We start from the raw sequence: 13,645 nt of genomic DNA on the forward strand, positions 1-13,645 counted from the left end.
TGAGACGTTTTTCAAAGACTGCATTCATTTTTAAAACAAACCATAACCTTTATTTCATAAATAAAGGTTTAAAAAGCTTTACGTAGATTATCAAATAATGATAATCTAAAATATCCTGTTTACACACGACCATTACATAATGGTTTACAATACAAATATGTTACATCGAAATCAGTTTCTTGAATGCAGTTTTTACACAATATCATACAAACATGGACTCCAAATCTTGTCCTTATTTTAGTATGCAACAGCGGAAGCTCTTAATATTCACCTGAGAATAAACATGCTTTAAACGTCAACAAAAATGTTGGTGAGTTATAGGTTTAACCTATATATATCAAATCGTAACAATAGACCACAAGATTTCATATTTCAATACACATCCCATACATAGAGATAAAAATCATTCATATGGTGAACACCTGGTAACCGACAATAACAAGATGCATATATAAGAATAACCCCATCATTCCGGGACACCCTTCGGATATGATATAAATTTCGAAGTACTAAAGCATCCGGTACTCTGGATGGGGTTTGTTAGGCCCAATAGATCTATCTTTAGGATTCGCGTCAATTAGGGTGTCTGTTCCCTAATTCTTAGATTACCAGACTTAATAAAAAAGGGGCATATTCGATTTCGATAATTCAACCATAGAATGTAGTTTCACGTACTTGTGTCTATTTTGTAAATCATTTATAAAACCTGCATGTATTCTCATCCCAAAAATATTAGATTTTAAAAGTGGGACTATAACTCACTTTCACAGATTTTTACTTCGTCGGGAAGTAAGACTTGGCCACTTTTGATTCACGAACCTATAACAATATATACATATACATATATATTAAAGTATGTTCAAAATATATTTACAACACTTTTAATATATTTTGATGTTTTAAGTTTATTAAGTCAGCTGTCCTCGTTAGTAACCTATAACTAGTTGTCCACAGTTAGATGTACAGAAATAAATCGATAAATATTATCTTGAATCAATCCACGACCCAGTGTATACGTATCTCAGTATTGATCACAACTCAAACTATATATATTTTGGAATCAACCTCAACCCTGTATAGCTAACTCCAACATTCACATATAGAGTGTCTATGGTTGTTCCGAAATATATATAGATGTGTCGACATGATAGGTCGAAACATTGTATACGTGTCTATGGTATCTCAAGATTACATAATATATAATACAAGTTGATTAAGTTATGGTTGGAATAGATTTGTTACCAATTTTCACGTAGCTAAAATGAGAAAAATTATCCAATCTTGTTTTACCCATAACTTCTTCATTTTAAATCCGTTTTGAGTGAATCAAATTGCTATGGTTTCATATTGAACTCTATTTTATGAATCTAAACAGAAAAAGTATAGGTTTATAGTCGGAAAAATAAGTTACAAGTCGTTTTTGTAAAGGTAGTCATTTCAGTCGAAAGAACGACGTCTAGATGACCATTTTAGAAAACATACTTCCACTTTGAGTTTAACCATAATTTTTGGATATAGTTTCATGTTCATAATAAAAATCATTTTCTCAGAATAACAACTTTTAAATCAAAGTTTATCATAGTTTTTAATTAACTAACCCAAAACAGCCCGCGGTGTTACTACGACGGCGTAAATCCGGTTTTACGGTGTTTTTCGTGTTTCCAGGTTTTAAATCATTAAGTTAGCATATCATATAGATATAGAACATGTGTTTAGTTGATTTTAAAAGTCAAGTTAGAAGGATTAACTTTTGTTTGCGAACAAGTTTAGAATTAACTAAACTATGTTCTAGTGATTACAAGTTTAAACCTTCGAATAAGATAGCTTTATATGTATGAATCGAATGATGTTATGAACATCATTACTACCTTAATTTCCTTGGATAAACCTACTGGAAAAGAGAAAAATGGATCTAGCTTCAATGGATCCTTGGATGGCTCGAAGTTCTTGAAGCAGAATCATGACACGAAAACAAGTTCAAGTAAGATCATCACTTGAAATAAGATTGTTATAGTTATAGAAATTGAACCAAAGTTTGAATATGATTATTACCTTGTATTAGAATGATAACCTACTGTAAGAAACAAAGATTTCTTGAGGTTGGATGATCACCTTACAAGATTGGAAGCGAGCTAGCAAACTTGAAAGTATTCTTGATTTTATGAAACTAGAACTTTTGGAATTTATGAAGAACACTTAGAACTTGAAGATAGAACTTGAGAGAGATCAATTAGATGAAGAAAATTGAAGAATGAAAGTGTTTGTAGGTGTTTTTGGTCGTTGGTGTATGGATTAGATATAAAGGATATGTAATTTTGTTTTCATGTAAATAAGTCATGAATGATTACTCATATTTTTGTAATTTTATGAGATATTTCATGCTAGTTGCCAAATGATGGTTCTCACATGTGTTAGGTGACTCACATGGGCTGCTAAGAGCTGATCATTGGAGTGTATATACCAATAGTACATACATCTAAAAGCTGTGTATTGTACGAGTACGAATACGGGTGCATACGAGTAGAATTGTTGATGAAACTGAACGAGGATGTAATTGTAAGCATTTTTGTTAAGTAGAAGTATTTTGATAAGTGTATTGAAGTCTTTCAAAAGTGTATAAATACATATTAAAACACTACATGTATATACATTTTAACTGAGTCGTTAAGTCATCGTTAGTCGTTACATGTAAGTGTTGTTTTGAAACCTTTAGGTTAACGATCTTGTTAAATGTTGTTAACCCAATGTTTATAATATCAAATGAGATTTTAAATTATTATATTATCATAATATTATCATGTATGAATATCTCTTAATATGATATATATACATTAAATGTCTTTACAACGATAATCGTTACATATATGTCTCGTTTAAAAATCATTAAGTTAGTAGTCTTGTTTTTACATATGTAGTTCATTGTTAATATACTTTATGATATGTTTTCTTATCATAGTATCATGTTAACTATATATATATATCCATATATATGTCATCATATAGTTTTTACAAGTTTTAACGTTCGTGAATCACCGATCAACTTGGGTGGTCAATTGTCTATATGAAACATATTTCAATTAATCAAGTCTTAACAAGTTTGATTGCTTAACATGTTGGAAATATTTAATCATGTAAATATCAATCTCAATTAATATATATAAACATGGAAAAGTTCGGGTCACTACAAATGTTATTGAAGTAATGTTGGGAACTGATGCATAAGTTAGTATAATATAATGACACTTGATCAACGTGATTATATTACAGTAAGTCATGCTGAGTTTCTAATGGAACGTGATGATTCACAGATCATAACGTCATCATGTGACATGTTACATAACTCTTTCACTATGCTTAACTTCTGAACATATCAAGAAAGTATATTCTTGATAGTTCTATTCTCAGTGATTCTGGTAATTTGACAAATCAAATCGTGCTAATACATTTTTTTCTTATTTAGAACATGATGTTTATCCGAAATTCCATACTTACGAATTCTGTACCGTTACTCGTTTTACTAGAGGTCGGGAGGATAATAAAAAGGCAAAGAGCTCCAAAATATAAGAGAAAATATAAAGCCCAATAACAACACGAAAGCTACAAATCGTAGGTATTAATAGGATTAGCAATATAAAGACACGGCATAATTAAGATTAGTATCACCCCAAGGTTATATTAAAAGTAAACAAATTTTTCTGGTGGAAGATTGAAAAGAAGGATGACAGAAATGATAATTAGGAAAATATTAAGGATTAGAACTGGACTAAGCATTTTCACAATCTTTTGGATGTATGAACTAAGAAAGAAAGTATAGGAATGGTGAGAATAATGGAACGGATGAGTTTAATTTATAATGAAAATATCAGACAGAGTAATCGAGGCAGATCACCGTATTTAATTATAGAGATCTTAATCTCCTTATTCGCTGAAGAATCAAATCTCTTAGATTTCGAAGATTTTCTTTAAATCCCTTGAATTCCGGAATTCAATCGCAACTACGTCAAAAGTTATGGAAAAATCTCCATTTCTTCATCTCGATCTTTTGCGATAACTTCATTCATACGCTTCGATTAATCGAATCATTTTACCCATATTACTCAATGATGATAAAACTCTATTTATCAACTCATATTCATCATGAAAACATTTTTATTGTTAACCATGACCACCTCACTCAAATTTTGGGATGAAATTTCTTTAACGGGTAGGTACTGTGACGACCCGAAACTCAATCTTTATATGATATCGATACGATAAGCAAAGTATGTAATGTTGAGTCTCGAAAATTTTGAAACTATGTTCATGTATTCAATTACCTTTGACCAGTTTCGACGATTCACGAACCAATAATTATAAATAGATATGTGTGTGTGTGTGTGTGTATATATATATATATATATATAAATGGTAATTGAAAATATAATTTGAAATATTATATGTTATTGCTATTAAAATTTAATTATGCAAAATAAATAAAAATAAGATATTATAATAATTATTATTTAAAATATATCTATATATATAAATAATGTATATTAAAAATAAATATTAAATGATTGTAATACTCATTTGATGCCCCGATTGATATTAAGTAAGTTAAATTCAAACTTATATGATTTTAAAATAAATGGTAATTCAAAAATGAGTTCTATAAATTTTAGACTTACTAAAAAAATGTATTTAGAACCTAGTTATTAAATTTTATCATTTTTTATATTTCACCCATAAATGAGAGGGACAGTTGATGTAATTTTTATTTAATAATTAATGATCGAATTTTATACCATAATGACCAAAATAAATAAATATAGTTAATTTAAAAATATGAGATTTTTCTGAACACTTTTATCCGCTACTAATTTTGCACGATACACAGTCCGTAGAAAACTGTCGGTAGCTAACAACCAAAACAACTGGCTGCTATAACATTAAGTTGATGATTGAATGTACTAATTGATTTTGCTGTGCCAAATTGATTCTTTAGATATTACTGTGTTTGTTTGGTGCTTAATATCTTCACTATCTTCACTAAATTATAAATATATATGTTATACGCATACTTGCAAATAAAATGAGAACCACTCCTCCACTATCAATATCCATCTGTCACCATAAACTATCTTATTCTATATGTATTTATATATGTAATTGATCAACTAACAAACACACTCTAACACCATTTTCTAATTTAAACCATAACCAAAGCACCACTTTCCTTCACCTTTTTCATCAAACAAACGACCATCACCATCACAAAACTGAACACCACCATCACTAAACTTGTTGGGTCTTGTGTTTTGATTGATGAAACCATGACCATCACTGTTATCGTTTTCTGTTTTGGAACCAGAAACAACCACACTCGTTACCACCTCATCGAGCAAATTACCACTTAAACTGCTACTATAACGTTTATGTTTCTTTGTTTCTTTTGTATGGTTCAATCGAAAAAACTGCTGCAACTATTGTTGTATGATTTCTACTACTGTTATCTTATGCTTCCTGTTTAAACCACTTTTTTTTATTTATTAAATTACTGCTACCACCGCTATACTTTTTATTTTTGTTTAGGCTGCCACTAACCGAGCCCCATACACACCATACAATAAACTATCAACCCTCGATTATCACTTCTACATTTATTCTTCTGCTTATGTTTCTTGTTTTAACAAACGAAAGTGAGGATGCTACAGTAATAATATTATTGGCTATTACTCGTTATATTATGTTTCTATTTCCATGTCTATTAAGTTACGAAGAAGATGATGATACTTGTGTTAGGAGAAGGGTAGTGTTAAGGATTAACGAAATTGTTGATGTAATTTCATGATGACATAATGACGGTTTATAAGAAAATGATAATGATGCGGGTTTGACGTTGGTTTAATCATGATGATGATGATCATAGCACGTCGTGATGTATATGATTATAATTATGTTAGGATATGATTATGATTTTGATTAAGATGATGATCATGTGGAGATAATAGGATGATGGTGACTAGAGTAATAACGATGATGATGGAAGATGTGATGTAAGAAGATGATAATCGTTGATACGATATATATGACCAAGAAAGTAATGAAGGAAATGAAATTGATGAGGATGATTTTCTGCTTGAGTTTGTTTCAATGATAAAGAAATAGAACAGCAAGATTTACGAATTAAATACATATTGAATTCGTATATATACAGAAAAAATAGAAGTGGAGGAAGGGTTTAGAGTGTTAGGGGTGTTAGGAAGCTGAACTATTGCCAAAAGGAGATGTTGGGCCTTAATTTTCCATTGGGCCGACAAGGGTATTGAAGATGGACCGTAATTAGACATGGGCCTGAGTAAATTGTTGGGCCGTCACTCTTTGAATTCATTAAACTAATTCATTGGGCTGAATTGATCTGGAATGAATAATATAAACTGGGTTATGATTTAAATCAGAAAAACTGATTTGGTGGAGTGGTTTGTGGTGTTAACGGGCGAACGAGAGGTCGTGAGTTCGAGCCCGGGCATGGGGCATTTATTTTTAGGCTTGATACTATAAAGTAGCCTTTCTTATTTTATAATTATTATTATTATTATTATTATTATTATTATTATTATTATTATTATTATTATTATTATTATTATTATTATTATTATTGTTATTATTATTATTATTATTATTATTATTATTATTATTATCATTATTACTATTATTATCATTATTATTGTTATTATCATTAACATTAAAATTAAAATTAAAATTAAAAATATTACTATCAGTATTATTACATTCATTAACATGATTTTTACATAATTTTATTTACATTACTTTTATTATCATTATTACAATATTATTATTGCTACAAACAAATTTGACCATTATTATTATTATTATTATCAAAAATTGTTATTTTCATTATCACTATTAAGATTACTATTATTAATTCACTCAATAAATATTATATATAAGAAAAATATATATTTATTACATATAACATAACTATACTGATATTCGTATAATAAATACTAAGTATTTATCTAAAGTATATAAAATAAATATAGTTAACTAAGCCATTAATGAAACAAAAGTTACTAAAATAACAACTAATAATAATATATATATAAATTTGTTCGATTACTACTATATGTGTTAATATATATATACATGATATAGGTTCGTGAATCCGAGGCCAACCCTACAATTGTTCAATGTCGTAATATGTATTTTTACTACAAAATACAATATGGTGAGTTTCATTACTCCCTTTTTAAATGCTTTTGCAATATATATATTTTTGGGACTGAGAATACATGCGCTTTTATAAATGTTTTACGAAATAGACACAAGTAATCAAAACTACATTATATGGTTGAATGATCGAAGCCGAATATGCCCCTTTTTACTTGGTAACCTAAGAATTAGTAAATCAGTCTACTAATTGACGCGAATCCTAAAGATAGATCTATTGAGCCTAACGAACCCCATCCAAAATACCGGATGCTTTAGTACTTCGATGTTGTTTTATCATGTCCGAAGGATTTCCTGGAATGATAGGGGATATTTTTATATGCATCTTGTTAATGTCGGTTACTAGGTGTTCACCATATGAATGATTTTTGTCTCTATGCATGGGATGTATATTTATGAGAACTGGAAATGAAATTCGTGTGGTCTATTAAAATTATGGAAATGATTATTTATGTTATACTAATGAACTCACCAACCTTTTGGTTGATACTTGAAAGCATGTTTATTCTCAGGTATGAAAGAAATCTTCCGCTATGCATTTGCTCATTTTAGAGATATTACTTGGAGTCATTCATGACATATTTCAAAAGACGTTGCATTCGAGTCATTGAGTTCATCAAGATTATTATTAAGTCAATTATAGTTGGATATATTATGAAATGATATGCATGCCGTCAATTTTCGATGTAATGAAAGTTTGTCTTTTAAAAACAAATGCAATGTTTGTAAAATGTATCATATAGAGGTCAAGTACCTCGCGATGTAATCATATGTTATTGTATTCTTTCTTATGGATTAGGACGGGTCTTTACATTTGTTGCGCTATGACCATTTCTTTTACACATGTTACAAAATGTCGTGCAAAACCCCTGATGATTTTCTTCACACCTATGACATGACTGTTTTTGGTTTTTTTTTTGCCGTTGTTGTTATTGAGGTTGTTGTTGGGGTTGTTATTGTTGTTGCAACGGTTGTTATAGTTGTTGTTGTTGTTGGGATGTTTGTTGTAGTTATTGTTAGGATTGCGGTTATTGTTGCGATTGTTGTTGCGGTTGTTGCGATATTTATTGCGATTGTGGTTGTAATTGTTGTTGTTGTTGTACTGGTGACTCTTTTCACCGTTTTCCTCCCACTTCCTCTTGAGTTGTTTCGTGTTGGCTTCTTCGGTCGCTTGCTCTTTAATTCTTCCCTCAATCTGATTTATGAGTTTATGAGCCATTCGACTTGCCTTCTGTATAGAAGCGGGCTCGTGTGAACTCACATCTTCTTGAATCCTTACTGGTAACCCTTTTACAAATGCGTCGATTTTCTCTTCTTCATCTTCGAATGCTCCCGGACACAATAGACACAACTCTGTGAATCGTCGTTCATATGTGGTAACATCGAACCCTTGTGTTCGTAATTCTCTAAGTTCTGCCTTGAGTTTATTAACTTCATTTCTAGGACGGTACTGCTCGTTCATCAATTGCTTGAATGCCGACCACAGTAGTGCGTAAGCAGCATTTTGTCCTACCTGTTCAAGATAGGTGTTCCACCACGTTAACACAGTACCTGTGAAGGTATACGTAGCGTACTTAACTTTGTCCTCTTCAGTACACTTACTTATGGCAAACACCGATTCGACTTTCTCGGTCCACTGTTTCAATCCAATTGGTCCTTCAGTTCCATCAAATTCCAAAGATTTGCAGACAGTGAATTCTTTGTAGGAGCATCCTACACGATTTCTTGCACCGTTAGCTGCATTGCTAGATTCAGAGTTATTGTTGGTATGTAGCGCAGTATGTACTGCGGCTATGTTTGCAGCAGGAAAGGTACGAAATTCCTCTTCGCTCATATTCATGGTGTGTCGAGTAGTCGGTGCCACTTCCTTCAAAATAGCCATTTCAATTGAGTTAATCATACAGAATATTAAGAGTAGTCAATAGTAATTCGTAGCATAATATGAACTCATTTATAAAAGCTTTTTCTTCATATTAGCATTTTATTAGTTTAAATTCGGGTACTACCTACCCGTTAAGTTCATACTTAGTAGCTAATATACAATTCAACTACTACAATTCCATATGAAAAACTGATTATAATAATATATCACATATAAATATTCTTCAAACTTACAACATCGCTATATTACATATAACATGAAATATAGTACACTTTGATGCAGGACAGTTATGATGATAAATCTAGTTAATACGCAAGTTGTTCAGCAAAGGAAATAAAGACACGTAATTCATAAGTCCAGAAACAAGGCATGCATTCTGGTTTTACTAAGACGACTTCCCATCCTTGGTCTTATGGAAAATAACCGTTATGACCATTGGCTAGGCAGCATGTTGTAATGTCGTCAAAAGGACAAGGGTTTCGTAATGTCCAACAGCCCCATAATAATCTAAAAACCTTGTTCCTCACCCTAACTACTGAATCCGTCACTTGTGGGAAGGTTTTATTTAAAAGTTGCAATCTGATGTTCTTTTTCTCACTTTGGTAAGAAGCGAATATCACTAACCCATAAGCATAACATGCTTCTTTATGTTGCATGTTAGAAGCTCTTTCTAATTCACGAAATCCTATGTTGGGATATGTTGAGTCAAAATAGGTTCTTAACCCGTAGCGTAAAATTGCATTTTGGTTCCCCACATTTAACGCTTTAAAGAAAACACGGCGTAACTGATAATGCTAAAAACAAACATATATTTCATAGCATTATTCCTCAAGAAAGACAAGCTTTTAGTTGCAATTGTTCTATTTACAAGTGATATTCGTTTAAATAATAAAAGGTGAAGACAAAAGACAGATTCGACGAATTGAAGACGCAAACGACCAAAAAGCTCAAAAGTACAAAAGACAATCAAAAAGGTTCCAATTATTGATAAGAAACGTCTCGAAATTACAAGAGTACAAGATTCAAAACGCAAAATACAAAATATAAAATTGTACGCAAGGACGTTCGAAAATCCGGAACCGGGACCAGAGTCAACTCTCAACGCTCGACGCAACGGACTAAAAATTACAAGTCTACTATGCACAAGAATATAATATAATATATAAATAATTATATTAATTATTTATATTTTATATTTATATATAAAATCCGTCGGCAAGAAAGACTCCAAAAGATGTGAGCTGTAATTTCTATCTCCGCGACTCGCGGAGTGTGAAGGCCAAAAGGGCCGCGAGTCGCGGAGCCCTAAATTTGAAAACTGCCTATAAAGCCAACCGAATTCTGATCAAAAACCATCATCTTTTTCTTCTCTTATCATACGTAAAATTTATATATATATATATATATAATTTATATTTTAATTTTAATTATAATTCTAATAATAAGGGTATGTTAGCGAATATTGTAAGGGTGTAAGTCGAAATTCTGTCCGTGTAACGCTACGCTATTTTTAATCATTGTAAGTTATGTTCAACCTTTTTATATTAATGTCTCGTAGCTAAGTTATTATTATGCTTATTTAAAACAAAGTAATCATGATGTTGGGCTAATTACTAAAATTGGGTAATTGGGCTTTGTACCATAATTGGGGTTTGGACAAAAGAACGACACTTGTGGAAATTAGACTATGGGCTATTAATGGGCTTTATATTTGTTTAACTAAATGAAAGTTTGTTAATGTTAATATAAAGATTTACAATTGGGCGTCCTTATAAATTACCATATACACTCAATCGGACACGATGGGCGGGGTATTTATATGTACGAATAATCGTTCATTTAACCGGACACGGGAATGGATTAATAGCCACTAGAATAATTAAAACAGGGGTGAAATTACATTCAAGGGTAATTGGTGTAATTGTTAACAAAGTAGTAAAACCTTGGTTTACACGCAGTCGATAACCTGGTGTATTCATTAAACAAAGTATTAAAACCTTGTTACAATTCGAATCCCCAATTAGTTGGAATATTTAACTTCGGGTATAAGAATAATTTGATGAGGACACTCGCACTTTATATTTATGACTGATGGACTGTTATGGACAAAAACCAGACGGACATATTAAATAATCCAGGACAAAGGACAATTAACCCATGGGCATAAAACTAAAATCAACACGTCAAACATCATGATTACGGAAGTTTAAATAAGCATAATTCTTTTATTTCATATTTAATTTCCTTTATTTTATATTTAATTGCACTTCTAATTATCGCACTTTTATTTATTGTTATTTAATCGCACTTTTAATTATCGTACTTTTTAATTATCGCAATTTTATTTTATCGCACTTTTATTATTCGATTCGCAATTTCATTATCGTTATTTACTTTACGCTTTAATTTAAGTCTTGTATTTATTTTATATTTTACATTAGGTTTTAACTGCGACTAAAGTCTTAAAATCGACAAACCGGTCATTAAACGGTAAAAACCCCCTTTATAATAATAATATTACTTATATATATATTTGTATTTTTATAAAAGTAAACTAATATAGCGTTGAGCTTTGTTTAAAGATTTCCCTGTGGAACGAACCGGACTTACTAAAAACTACACTACTGTACGATTAGGTACACTGCCTATAAGTGTTGTAGCAAGGTTTAAGTATATCCATTCTATAAATAAATAAATATCTTGTGTAAAATTGTATCGTATTTAATAGTTTTTCCTAGTAAAATATAAACTATTTTGTATACACCTCGCTTTGACATCAAGTATTTTTGGCGCCGCTGCCGGGGAACTATCTTAAAAGCCGGAAGCACAACGCTAATAAAAAAAAAATTAAAAAAAAAAGGGATTTTTTGTTTACTTTTATTAAAATTCGTTTTTGTAAAAATACGTTTTAAATATTCAAAAATATAAAAAGAAAAACAAAAATATAAGTATTTTTAAGATTTTGTTAAATATTTAAGTTTTATAAGTTTCTTTATTTCTATTTTAGTTTATAAAAATATAAGTTTTATTAACTATCTTTTATTTATAGAAAAAAATTAAAAACAGAAAAAAAAAAATAAATAAAGAAAACGCGTCTAATTTAAATCTGTCAACTGAATTTCTGAACCCCGCGAGTCGCGGGGTTTGATGTATTAATTACCGCAACTCGCGGAGCCTTTCTGACAGGCGACAAAAAACCCTAATCCTGCATTAATTACGGGTTATTATTAATTATAATTATTATTTAAACCTAATTATTATTATTATTATTATTAGTTTTATTTTTATTTTTACTTTTTATTTAATTTATGTATTTAGTATTAATTAGTTTTATTAAATTGTAAAATTAGTAGTTTTATTAAAAAAATAATATAAAAATAATATTTTTATAAAAATTGTACTTTTTACAACTTTTTGTATATTTTTATATTTTGTCCCTTTTTTAATCGTTGTAGCGTAATATTTGTATTTTTAGCTCATATTTAATTTTAAACTTAGTTTTTGCTATAGTTATTTTTACTCCTAGATTTTTAGGCTTTGCCGTAGAATTCCTTAAGTGCTTTTTCTTTAGACTAAGATTTAGGTGCTTTAGAATTTTGCGACGCCTTTTTAAGTTTTAGTTTCTTTTTAAGTTATTTCCATTTGGGATTTAGTTTTTCCTTGTAAGCTTTAATATTTTTAGACCTTTTACTATGTATCAATTATCATTCCAATTAGTAATCTCAATTTGCGATTATAATTTTAAGTTAGTTGTAGTAATAAGGTTAGGTTAGTCAAGTATTTTTAAGTTTTTATAAGTTTCTTTTATTTTTCCGTCACCTTTTATTTTTCAACCATTTTTTTTCTTTTTCTACCTTTTGCGACGAACTCTTTTTCTCTCTTATTTCTCGCTATTCTAGTTTTTAGGACTTAGAATTTTTTCTACTTCTTATCTAAATTTCTTAAAATTACGAAAATTTATTTTGAGTGGTTAAATTGATAGACATCAAAATTTTCTGGTTCGTAGTAATAGTTGGATTTGTACGTGGACCGGGTTATTGGAGCCAAACAGTCCTCAATTATATTGAGACCAAACGAATCCTGCCCCTCTGCTGCATCTTTTGGCTATTCGAAACGTGGGCAAAATCAGAAAAGTCTATTAATTGGATAACTTATTATAATTTTTCTTTCCTTTTTAAAACTAATAGGATATTCAGTGAATGCACCGAGCAAGACGTTCATCACCTTTTGTACGTTCACTACCTGTAACTCGATCAAGACATCGTTTAACAAATATAACCGCCGTTGATTTTTCTTTAGAATCGTCATCCAGTCGACCAAGTACTTCAGTTCAAATTTCCGATAATCCATTTTTTGAACCCAACATCACAATTGAGAATCCGGAAAATATTCAGGAACGGTTCATAGATCCTGAACCACTAAACTTTCCTCCGGAGCCACCAATCATTCAAACAGAGATTGTTGAGGAACGAACCATTAAATCTGAATCCTCTAGTGATTTCGATTCAACAAATTCAATTATGGAGAATCTAG

Source organism: Rutidosis leptorrhynchoides, chromosome 3 (genome assembly GCF_046630445.1).
Source record: "Rutidosis leptorrhynchoides isolate AG116_Rl617_1_P2 chromosome 3, CSIRO_AGI_Rlap_v1, whole genome shotgun sequence".
In the NCBI taxonomy this organism is placed as follows: domain Eukaryota; kingdom Viridiplantae; phylum Streptophyta; class Magnoliopsida; order Asterales; family Asteraceae; genus Rutidosis; species Rutidosis leptorrhynchoides.